Source organism: Protopterus annectens, chromosome 3.part0 (genome assembly GCF_019279795.1).
Source record: "Protopterus annectens isolate FY-2018-M chromosome 3.part0, PAN1.0, whole genome shotgun sequence".
Taxonomy (NCBI): domain Eukaryota; kingdom Metazoa; phylum Chordata; order Ceratodontiformes; family Protopteridae; genus Protopterus; species Protopterus annectens.
In genome coordinates, this window is record NC_056731.1 from 1,959,854,869 (window position 1) to 1,959,865,384 (window position 10,516).

General features: G+C 40.0%; 1 protein-coding gene across 1 annotated transcript in view; it reads left to right on the plus strand.

The window, feature by feature from the left end:
* The first annotated feature begins 3,644 nt into the window (after positions 1 to 3,644).
* HHATL (hedgehog acyltransferase like) overlaps positions 3,645 to 10,516 on the plus strand; it is a 691,105-nt gene continuing 684,233 nt past the window's right edge. Inside the window, exon 1 of the mRNA XM_044066045.1 lies at positions 3,645 to 3,894. The gene's annotated coding sequence lies outside the window, so the exon portion shown is untranslated. The remainder of the gene's footprint in view (positions 3,895 to 10,516) is intronic.

The following is a 10,516-nucleotide window of genomic DNA, read 5'->3' on the forward strand; positions in this document are numbered from 1 at the left end:
ATTCGGCTTTGTCAATGGCAGGTCATGCCTACTGAATCTGGTGGATTTATTTGAAAAAGTCACTAAGGCCATGGATGAAGGTAAAACAGTACATATCACCTACCTTGACCTGGCCAAGACATTTGACACAATTCCCCACTCAGGTATTAAAAATAAACTCACAAAAATGGGGAAAAAGCCCTATCTTACCAGATGGATAGCTAACTGGCTCATGGACAAAACACGTGGTAAAAATGGATAAATCCAGATCCAGCAAGAGGCCAGTTATTAGTGCTAGGCCACAGGGCTCAGAACTGGGACCACTCCTGTCCAGTTCTCGTGATGGCAAAGTCTGTCGACAACTGCAAGCTATGGGGCAATTACTGATTCCCACAATGATGCAGATAGCCTTCAGGAGGGTCTAGATCTGACAAATGATTGGTGCCAGAACCATGACCTAAAACCAAATGCAAAAAAATGCACTATCATGCCCTTTGGGAAGTCGAATACCCCTACAAATTGCAACATCAACAGCACAACCCTTAGAGTAGACTCAGAGGTGAGAGATCTAGGCACACAGATAGACAGTAGCCTGAACTTTGACTGCCATGTGTCTACAGTAATGAGGAAATCCTTCTATGTGGCACAACTTATAAGTAAAGGTATGGCATCCAGATCCAAGGAAATTATAGTCCCGCTGTACTCAACACTCATTAGACCAATAATCAAGTACAGTGTGTCATCTGGCATGTGCATGATTAGTCACTTACAGCAGCTACAGTGACCACAGAGGTTCCAAAGAACATACAGGGTGCAAAGAACATGAACTAAGCAGATAGACTAAAAATCCTATCCCTTTACTCTGTCTCCTACCAACTATTAAGGAGTGACCTATGCCTGACCTACAAGACACTCACAAACCCAGCCCTAAAGCAGGAGCTACACGTCTGCAAGTCAAACAGCATGAGGGTCACCCAATCTAGGGATCTAAACTTAGTTAGTGACTCAAACAAAACACACTGGACAGATAGATATGTGTCTCCCAGATTACCCCTTCTTTGAAACAGGCGTCCTATTCACATTAAGCAGAGCCCTTATCTGGCCCACTTCAAAAGCAATTTGGATCAATGGATGGGGAATCACAAATTCACATATGGGGTAGTGCCTGTGTTCGTATGGACATGGGCAATCTGTAAGGTACTCAATACACAGGCACAAATCTATGTCACCCTCTTGCCCCCTAGGGGCCATATATTGGGTAAAATTGTGTTGTATTGCCTAGGCTTGTAAGGACCCTTAAGCCATTAGCCAAATAATCTCCTAGGAACCTATGAGAAATCAAGATGCAGTACAACAGAACAAATAAAGCCTAGCCATTAGAATCAACTGATAAACTAGTAAGAATTGCTAACAGGTATCAACCAAGAAGGTGAGGCAAAGCATTCAAACCTTCATGTAACAATAGCACTTGGCTGTCCTTGATTTTGCAAAATGTCCCTGATTTTGCCTGTCTATGCCCTGGCCCTGTCTCTTGTAAAATATTTGAATTCTGGGAAATCTTTGAGGATTGCAGTCAATAATGCAGGACATTAAAGTCTGATACTTCTTATTCTTCAGAAAATGCATGTTGATGCAAAATCTATCATTCTGTTTAATTTCTAAGTGAATTCGAATAACTTTCAGAAATTGTCTCTGATTTTGGCTCTTCATCTGTCATTATTTTTTGGCTTTATACTTGAGTCTTATGCAAAGAACTTGAGAGAAGTGTATGTAAGTTATCTTTTAAATGACAGGATACCCTGTTTATTAGCATGTAGCAGAGCAAACAATAATACAATACCTCTAGGTCACCACTATATATTATACAAATGTCTTTCTATGCTTTGTAATTGATGTGTAGATTGTCAAATCAGATCAAGCAAGTGCATCATTTGAAAAAAGTCAGCCTACCAGTAATAAAGCCTCTTGTATTTCTACTAATATTCTACAAATTGCCCATCACATCACCTAAACCACCTAATTTTTAACAGCTGAGATAACATATCATTCTCTCATGTCCCACAAGGAAGCACCATCTTTGTTAACAAGTGCTGTAGGCATGATGGTAAACATAATATTGATAAGGAATGTGACTTTAAGATGTAACTCCCACTACAGGGGATATGAACCACACTAGAGGCTTTCAAGAAACATTGGACTTAATATTGCCCTGTGCTGTCTTTGGCCGTAGACTATTATAATGCTAATAGATAATGGTCAGTATTACTGTGGAAATATACTGTGTGGACTAGTAGTATTGTTGCCTCATAGCAAGAGGTTATCCAGTATGATTCTCAGCTGGGATGCATTATGTGCAAGTCATGCATGTACTCCTTGTGTTCACGAAGGGTTCCTCCAGGAGTACTAGTTTCCTCCCATGTTCCAAAGGAAAACAGTAGGTGGATTGGACACTCTAAATTGTCTATAGGTGTGATTATAAGTGTGTGTTTGTCTATAGGTGTGATTATAAGTGTGTGTGTGTGTGTGTGTGTGTGTGTGTGTGTGTGTGTGTGTGTGTGTGTGTGTGTGTGTGTGTGTGTGTGTGTGTGTGTGTCTGTGTGTCTGTGTGTGTGTGTGTGTGTGTGTGTGTGTCTGTGTGTCTGTGTGTGTGTGTGTGTGTGTGTGTGTGTGTGTGTGTGTGTGTGTGTGTGTGTGTCTGTGTGTGTGTGTGTGTGTGTGTGTGTGTGTGTGTGTCTGTGTGTGTCTGTGTGTGTGTGTGCGTGTGTGTGTGATATGTAAGAACAACAGCAATAGAGCTAGCTACCCAGCAGTGTGAACAGTGATATGACATCCCAAGCATATGTACAAAATGGGGAGATTGAGTTGATGAGGAAAACTAAAGAGTGCAACTTATAACTACATGCCAATAACAGTGTAGTGATATGAAAGCAAGTTACTGTATGAAATGCTGTTGACTCAGTACATTGCATTTTGGGATTATCTGCTTGGCTACATGATATAGCACAGTTTCAGTCATGTTTAGAAAAGTGAAACAAATATGACTGATACTTTGCTAGGAAAGAAAGCAAACCATTTGTTTACTAGTACCCGAAGGTTCCTAGGTAAGTATTAGGCTAGCTGTCTTATAAACTTAGCCTATCTGCCTCAAAGGTAAGAGCCAATACCTGTAGCTTGTAGCTGTGAAGTAAACACCTTAATCATTATGAACACCCCCAATCATTTGCTCATTCACCCATGTAATACGAGTGCACTTTGTAATAACACACACACACATGCACACGCCCACGCATGCACGCACGCATACACACATGTCACACACACACTCACATTATATAAAATGTTGCTAATGCACTACCTTTCTTGTTTTCAATTTTTATTTTCTTCCCTTTTTCCCCTCCCTTCTATTTCTTGCTTGCTGTAGTTTTCACTATTTCCCCTTAAATAATTTTAAACCTGATCTCCAAGTATGAAAACACCAGCGTTGACAAATTCCAAATAAGTTCTTGTGTGAAACCCCTCTGAATTATGATTTGAGGTACTGGACACCCTTGTGCTGCTAACTTGGCTACTACAAATACTTTGCCCTCTTTCCCTCTCAGCAGGGTCTCATCTTTGACAGACAGGTTCTGAACCAGCCCTCTGCAACACTGTTCAGAAATAGAAATACCTCCTGTTAGCTGTCCCAAGCATTCTCAGCTGAGCACTCATACCACAGATCCACTGAGTGCCCCCTTCACTAAACTAAATAAAAAAAATAAGATTAAAAGCAAGACTGACTGGATGTGGAATTTAAAAGATCACTTACGTTGAATTTCTTTCCATTCTTCCTATTGAAAAAATTATAAAGAGGAAGGAGAGTTTGCACTTCCATCAACTTCTGGACACCGAGAAGGGTCTGCTGCATTTCTATTCAAGGTTAGTAATGTTGGTAGTGGGTATGCTGTGTGAAACTAACTTCATCCAGATACACTGCTGCATTGTCCTAGATACAGTAATCATGATTTGCAATGCAGACTAGAAGGCAGCCTTTTCTTCTCCTGGAACTGCTGAGAGTGGAATGCCTAATTAATGGACAGAATATCCCTGTGCCCAAATAAGCAGTCCCGGCAGCGTACCCTGTTATTAGAAAAACGTTGCATAACATGTATTATGATTTTTCAGATGGTGAATTAATAAATAAATGTTCATACTTCTTGCTTGTTTAAGATACATTAATATTTAGTTTGTATAATTGCTCCTCAAGTTTTTCTTGCTTGGACTTCTCTGAAAATAGGCATTGCCCATTGGGCATTCCTGGCCATCAAGTGTAAATAAAATAAATTCTATTAACTTTCTGTTAGAGCCACACAGTTAATTATTTTGTATTTCTGCATGTAATATGGGAGAGAGGGTCTATTTGCTGGAGCTGCTTATCTGTTTTTATCATATACTACTGCAGCGGGAGCAATTATGAAGCTAAAATAGGAAAAGGTGCCAAGATCAGCTGAGCTAGCTCTTTTCTGCTCAGCCTGAGAAGTGTCGTGTGCTTGCATTGCCATTTAAGTAACTTGTCCCATGGATGTACAACCCTCCCATCCCCCCGTGGCTCATCAATAACTGTACCACTGTTAAACCCTTAAAGGCACAGCACATGCACACGCTCACTGTACATAAAGAAATGTACTACTAACATCAAAAGGTGCAACCCTCCATGATAAACTCAGTCTTGTGTAAACTGACACTGAGTGTAACTACTAATTACAAGACAGTTTGAATTTTGCAAGTTTCTGATAAAATACACACAATGAGACAAATGGAGTTCAGCTTTGCAGTTTTTAATAGTATGTAGTAATGAACAGGAAAGAGGCTGAACCACCCAAGTGGATGATATATTACAGTTTCATAGATTACTGTCTCATTCACCTGTTCTGTAATGACTGCATGTATGGAAAATGAGTGATTACTTAATCCTATGTTAGAAGTTTATGTGATTTGCAAAGTCTAATTGCTCTGAATGAGAAACATCTCCAGCCGCAGCTGAAGTTTTACTGTAGCTGGCCGCAAGTGGCATGCTAGACCCTTTAACAAGAGATATCAGAAGTGTTACAAACAATGTAATTGTTTCAGGATTTAGAAACCACCTGCAACTCGCAGAAAGACAACTTCTGTGTTTCCATTGACAACACAAAGGAACAAAACATTGTAGAGCATAGACTAGCAATTACAAATAATCCTCATGCATCTGACGTAATTACTATGCACATTTGGTGCTGTTTTTAGTGTCTCATTTTGCTAGCTTCCTTTTCAAGAGCTACTTTAGGATTAAAAGAAAAAAAAACAAGGCTGTTGCACAATTCACATTGCATATTTTAACAAGAGGACTACACTAACTGCAGTGACAAAATCAGCAAAGCAGAGACCCTGTTTTCATACAATTACCATTGGTGTACAATCTGATGCAAATGAACACAACTGCAGTCACAAAATCAGCAAAGCAGAGATCGTATGTTTTCATACAAATACCATTGGTGTACAATTTGATGCGAATGAAATGCAGACTAAATGCTTCACTTGTCTAAATACCATTTTTACTGGTTTTCTGCATTATTGCTGCATGTGATTCTGTTAACCATATTTTTCTACTTCTTGATTTTGACGTGTGTGTTTTCTCATTTTATTCTGTTGGCACAAAGCTGCACTTTCACTTTACTGTTTGTAGAAGTTTCACTTTGCTTGAGATAAGATACTGTATATGGCCATGCAGTCACAGAACTGAAGTGTAGAATTGTTTCTCTCATGCAGTACTATTAATATTTAATGCAGGGCTTCTTGGCTTCGCAATTCCTAATTTCCAAGACAAGTAGAATCTCAGTCTGTTTACTGAGACTAAGAAAATGGAAGCAGGATAATGAAATTGAATGTTTTAATTGTTCGATGTAACACTATAACACAATATTCCTTATGGAGATACATAAAACAAGGGCAAGCTGCTGATGTGAAAAAAAAAAACTCCTTCAGTTAATAAACAAATGCAAATGTATAATTTTAGGAGGGCAGAATTAAATGGCACACATGCTGCGGTGGTGGTGCTGCGGAAGCGTTGTATGCATGTAACTTTGAGATGAATTTGGTGAGTGGGAAACTTCAGAAGCCATCTAAAGGGAACTCCTGAATATAGTTTATTGGCTAGATTTTTAAATGTCCATAGTCTGATTGCCTGGTACTTACCTATAGGGGATAGTTCATAACTACTGAATGGGCTAATTTTAAAATGTTTATGACATGAATATGGTGGATAAGCCCATGTGACCTACATTGTGCATGACTTTAAATTTCTTTTCTTGCAGTAAGTATATCATTATTACATGACAAATACAGTGAATTTGCTTATAACCAATTTTATTGCTAATTAATTGTCGTTTAATTTATTGATAGTTCCATTAAAGACTTTCACTGAAACACTTTACTGGTAATTGTCATGCATAGGAATTAGAAATTGGCATACATTACTGCAATTCACTCTATTTTTTTGCAGATCCACAGACACACACAGATACACACATATATACATGCGTGATACACACACACACACACACACACACACACACACACACACACACACACACACACACACACACACACACACACACACACACACACACACACACACAGGCACACACATACTGTCAATAAATATAATTGAAGTCTATGGTACATGCTTTGGGATATCCAAAAGAGGGGGTACATATTTTTAAAGATAATGCAAAGTAATGACAAGAATCAAGACAGATTACTGGGTACTAAGCTCTAAGGTTCCCGAGCCACAGCGCAGCCCAGCCACTGCTTTTGTTTTCCCCTTGTCATCCATCCCAGTGACCTCCAGCAGAGCCGAGTGAGAAGTGCATGATCTGGTAAACTTCTGTTTCCCATCCACTGGCCAAGATTTCTTTAGTAGAGCCTGTTAGAGGTTCCGCCTATGATGTAGAGTATTGTATTGTTAAGGTCCATGAAAGTCTCTAAGAGCTTTATCTTTTCCCCCAGGGAGCATGTTTTAGAGTTCTAGGTGTCCCCTAGGATTAGGTGTGGCATATAAGCGGGAGATTTTCTTTAAGTGAGCATATGTACAGCTATAAGGTTGTCATGACTTCAGTACAGCTGAGATAGTTTGAGGCCAGAAGTGTATGCAACCGGTACAGGTGGGTGGTCTTTCTGCCTAGGGCCAGTGTCTTATCTGGTTGATCCCTTGGTGTCTTGTAAGGTGTTGTACCTCTGTGGTCTACCAGCTGTTGTGTCTTGTAAGGTACAAAATGAAGGGGTATGAATGACCTTGTGAAGTGACATGAACCATGATGAATAGAGGGGATTTTTGACCCTTTTTGATCAAAATGCAAAACTGTTTTTCTATTAGTTGGCCACATAGAAGATTTCTAACCACCAAAGTAACTGTTTAACTTAATCTATATTTACTTTACGACCTATGTGGTTTTTTGTGGGTACTTTGTTTTTCCAAAGAGGATTTTTATGCACTTTTTGGCATTTTTTTTCCAAAGAGGGATTTTGACACCAGGGATCCATAGGATCCGTCTGAAGCCATGAATTGACACACTAGCCAGAAAGTCAATTATAGCCCCTAGTTTGCAGTCAAAGTCAATTATAGTCCCTATTTTGCTCATATACATCTACTTATACTCTGCCAGTCTCCCTTTCAACAGGAGGGGTCCTAGGGAAGAGCCCGTACTGCTAAAACAGGAGGGGTCCTAGCCTAGGGACTTAACTCTCACCATGTGGGTGTTCTGTGTGAGTGCCAGTGTGAGCACACTCACACCATGTGTGGGTGTTGGTTCCGTTCTGTGTGGCTGGTGAGCTTGTCTATACAATACCAGGTAAGGCAAGTTCAGGCTGGTGAGGAGGCCAGGTGTGTACCACTGTACTATGTAGCCTTGGTTCTATGCCTGGTAGGTAGGCTCAGCTTCCCACCTTCATCTATAGCCTTTTAAATCTCAAAGAAGTCCTGCAGCTTTAGGGTGCATGTTTGGGAGTTAACAATGTCGCTGTTCTATGATTCTATGATGATGGAGGTTACCAATGTCTCACACCAAGCTTCTCAGGCTGGCCTATACCTTGCCCTGGCCTGCTCCCAGGCTGTCTTGCTGATAGTTCCCCTGCAGAATAGTGGCTCCCGGTTATGTGATAGAATGGAGAGGAGCTGACTCTATAGGCTGTGTTTAGAGGTGGGGTTAGAACTCCTTTAAGCTCATGTAGGGGATGCAGCCTGAGCTCATGACACCGTCCGTCCATTGATGCTGTTTTTTTTGGCTTTGCTGTGTTTTTTTTTTGGTGGCTGTCTGTGATTGGACTCCACATTCTTCTCTTATGGTATGGTTATGGTCCCTCTTGGGAGGAGAGCTGGCAGTTTGTTTTGAACCTGTCTGCTGCCAGATGTTGGTGATATTGTCGGTTCAGTGTATTTTTTGCCATTCTCTGCACCAACCGAAAGCAGATCTGAGCATTAGATTAAACAAAGAGTCACTTCATTAGATACACAACTTAACAGCACGTTAAAACACATCCATTTATGAAACTATGCTGAAGTGAGCTGTTCACTGATCTGTTTAAAATCATTACATTTGATCATCATTTCTGATTCCCCTAGAGAACAACTAAAATATTAGTGGGCTACTGATTGAGAGCCACATATTTTTGGTTCATGAATAATTTATGAAACTTTACTTCCTGGATTTCCCTTTCTGGTCTACTCCTGGCCGAAGACCATTTGCTGCTCATGCTCTGGAGCAGTCATGATCCACCAGTGCATTTCTATTGGGGAGAAAGACCCCCCAGACACAGAGCCACTGCAAGGATTTCCTGATTCACCACCTACAAACTGTGCAAGTTAAAACTGGAAAATGACATTCTGAGCTATTTTTAAGCTTTGATAATGTTAGTGATGGTAGATTATTTGCAGGAAAGTGATGGGCTGATAACAGGGCACATAGGGCAGCATCTTAATACATTGTAGTAATGGCTCATTTTCTGGTGTATAATGGGAGGGAAACAAAAGAATATACACTGCAATATATAAAACAAACATCTGCTATTAATGAATGTTTTGGGACAGAGATGCAACAGGAAATTAGGTGGTAGAACTAAAAAAGTCAGTGACCAGATAATGAAATCAAACAGTTATTATTGAACATAAAATGTACAGCCATGAAATGTCCATGTTGCAGTATAATGGAGAAAGAATGAAAAATATTAACCTTATCAAGCTGCACACACCAAATTTGGCACAAATGTGTAACGTGAGATTGTATTATTATATTTGGCCCCGATTTTTCAACATATATTTCTTTTTATTATTATTGATTATGCAGATGTTACTTCATAAGATACATTTCTGGAGTAAACTATTAACTGTAATCCTGAGATGGTTTCAGTCATACCTGACAGATAGGCCATACAAAGGGATTTCAGGTATTTTTATTTATTTAACATTTGTTTACCAGGAAAGTCTGAATGGGACAGAGGCCATTTTCAGAGGAGGCCCGGGAAGAAAAGCTCCAGACGCATGTCTTCAAAATATGGGAGGAAACCAGAGCACCTGGACAAAACCCACACAAACACAGGGGAGGACATGCAGACTCTGCACAGAAGGCACCCCAGCCAAGAATAGAGCCAGAGAACATCTTGCCTTGAGATGACCATGCTAGCCGCTGCACCACTACACCGGAATAATCCCTAGGGAAATCTAATGTAGCAGAGGACTGGGCTAGCTGGACTTAATATAATTTCCTTCATAGTGTAAAAGAAAAGACCATGCACAGACAAACTGGCATGCATTTCAGAGAGTAACCCTCTGACTGTTATACTGTCCAAGTCCATCAGATTTTGTTCTGAGGTCAGTAGAATGGTTTGTTAGAATAAAAACGACTGTAATATCAAACTTTTATTTAATGCTGGAACTAAAGCTGAATGTCCACTACCTACAATGAGAAGAGTATGGTCTTGACCAGAGGAAGACTGTCTGTCCTCTGACACAACTAGTTTACTTTGCCAGAATCACTGCTAGACAAGGGGAAGCCCTTCTGAAAGTCTTGCTTGACACTTATTCCTCTGCATATGACCAGCTTTACCCCGGAATCATTAAAATAGCTGTTGACATTATTTTCAAACGTAATGTTTATGTCTTTCGCCTCCCCTTTTCAAACATAAATGGTTCATATATTTAGAACGAAGTTGCATTTTCCCCAATACCTGACCCCAGTTCTTAGATTGCCTGCAAACACAGGTTTATATCACTCTCCCTTGCCAAACCAAGATATTTCAGAGGTCAATATTCCTTAGCGAATACAGTCTGCTTATTGTCCTTTGATGGTATTTTTGTGGTATTTATGGCACAGCACATCATGTGGCTCCTCACGAACCATATAGATTGCTGAGTGGTAGAAAGTTAATTAAGTGGGGCCACCTTTGTAGATCATGTGACTGTGTCATTAGAGTTCTCATACTTCAAATATTCAGCTGTATCGGGCTTGCTAAAAACTGTTTAAATGGTTCT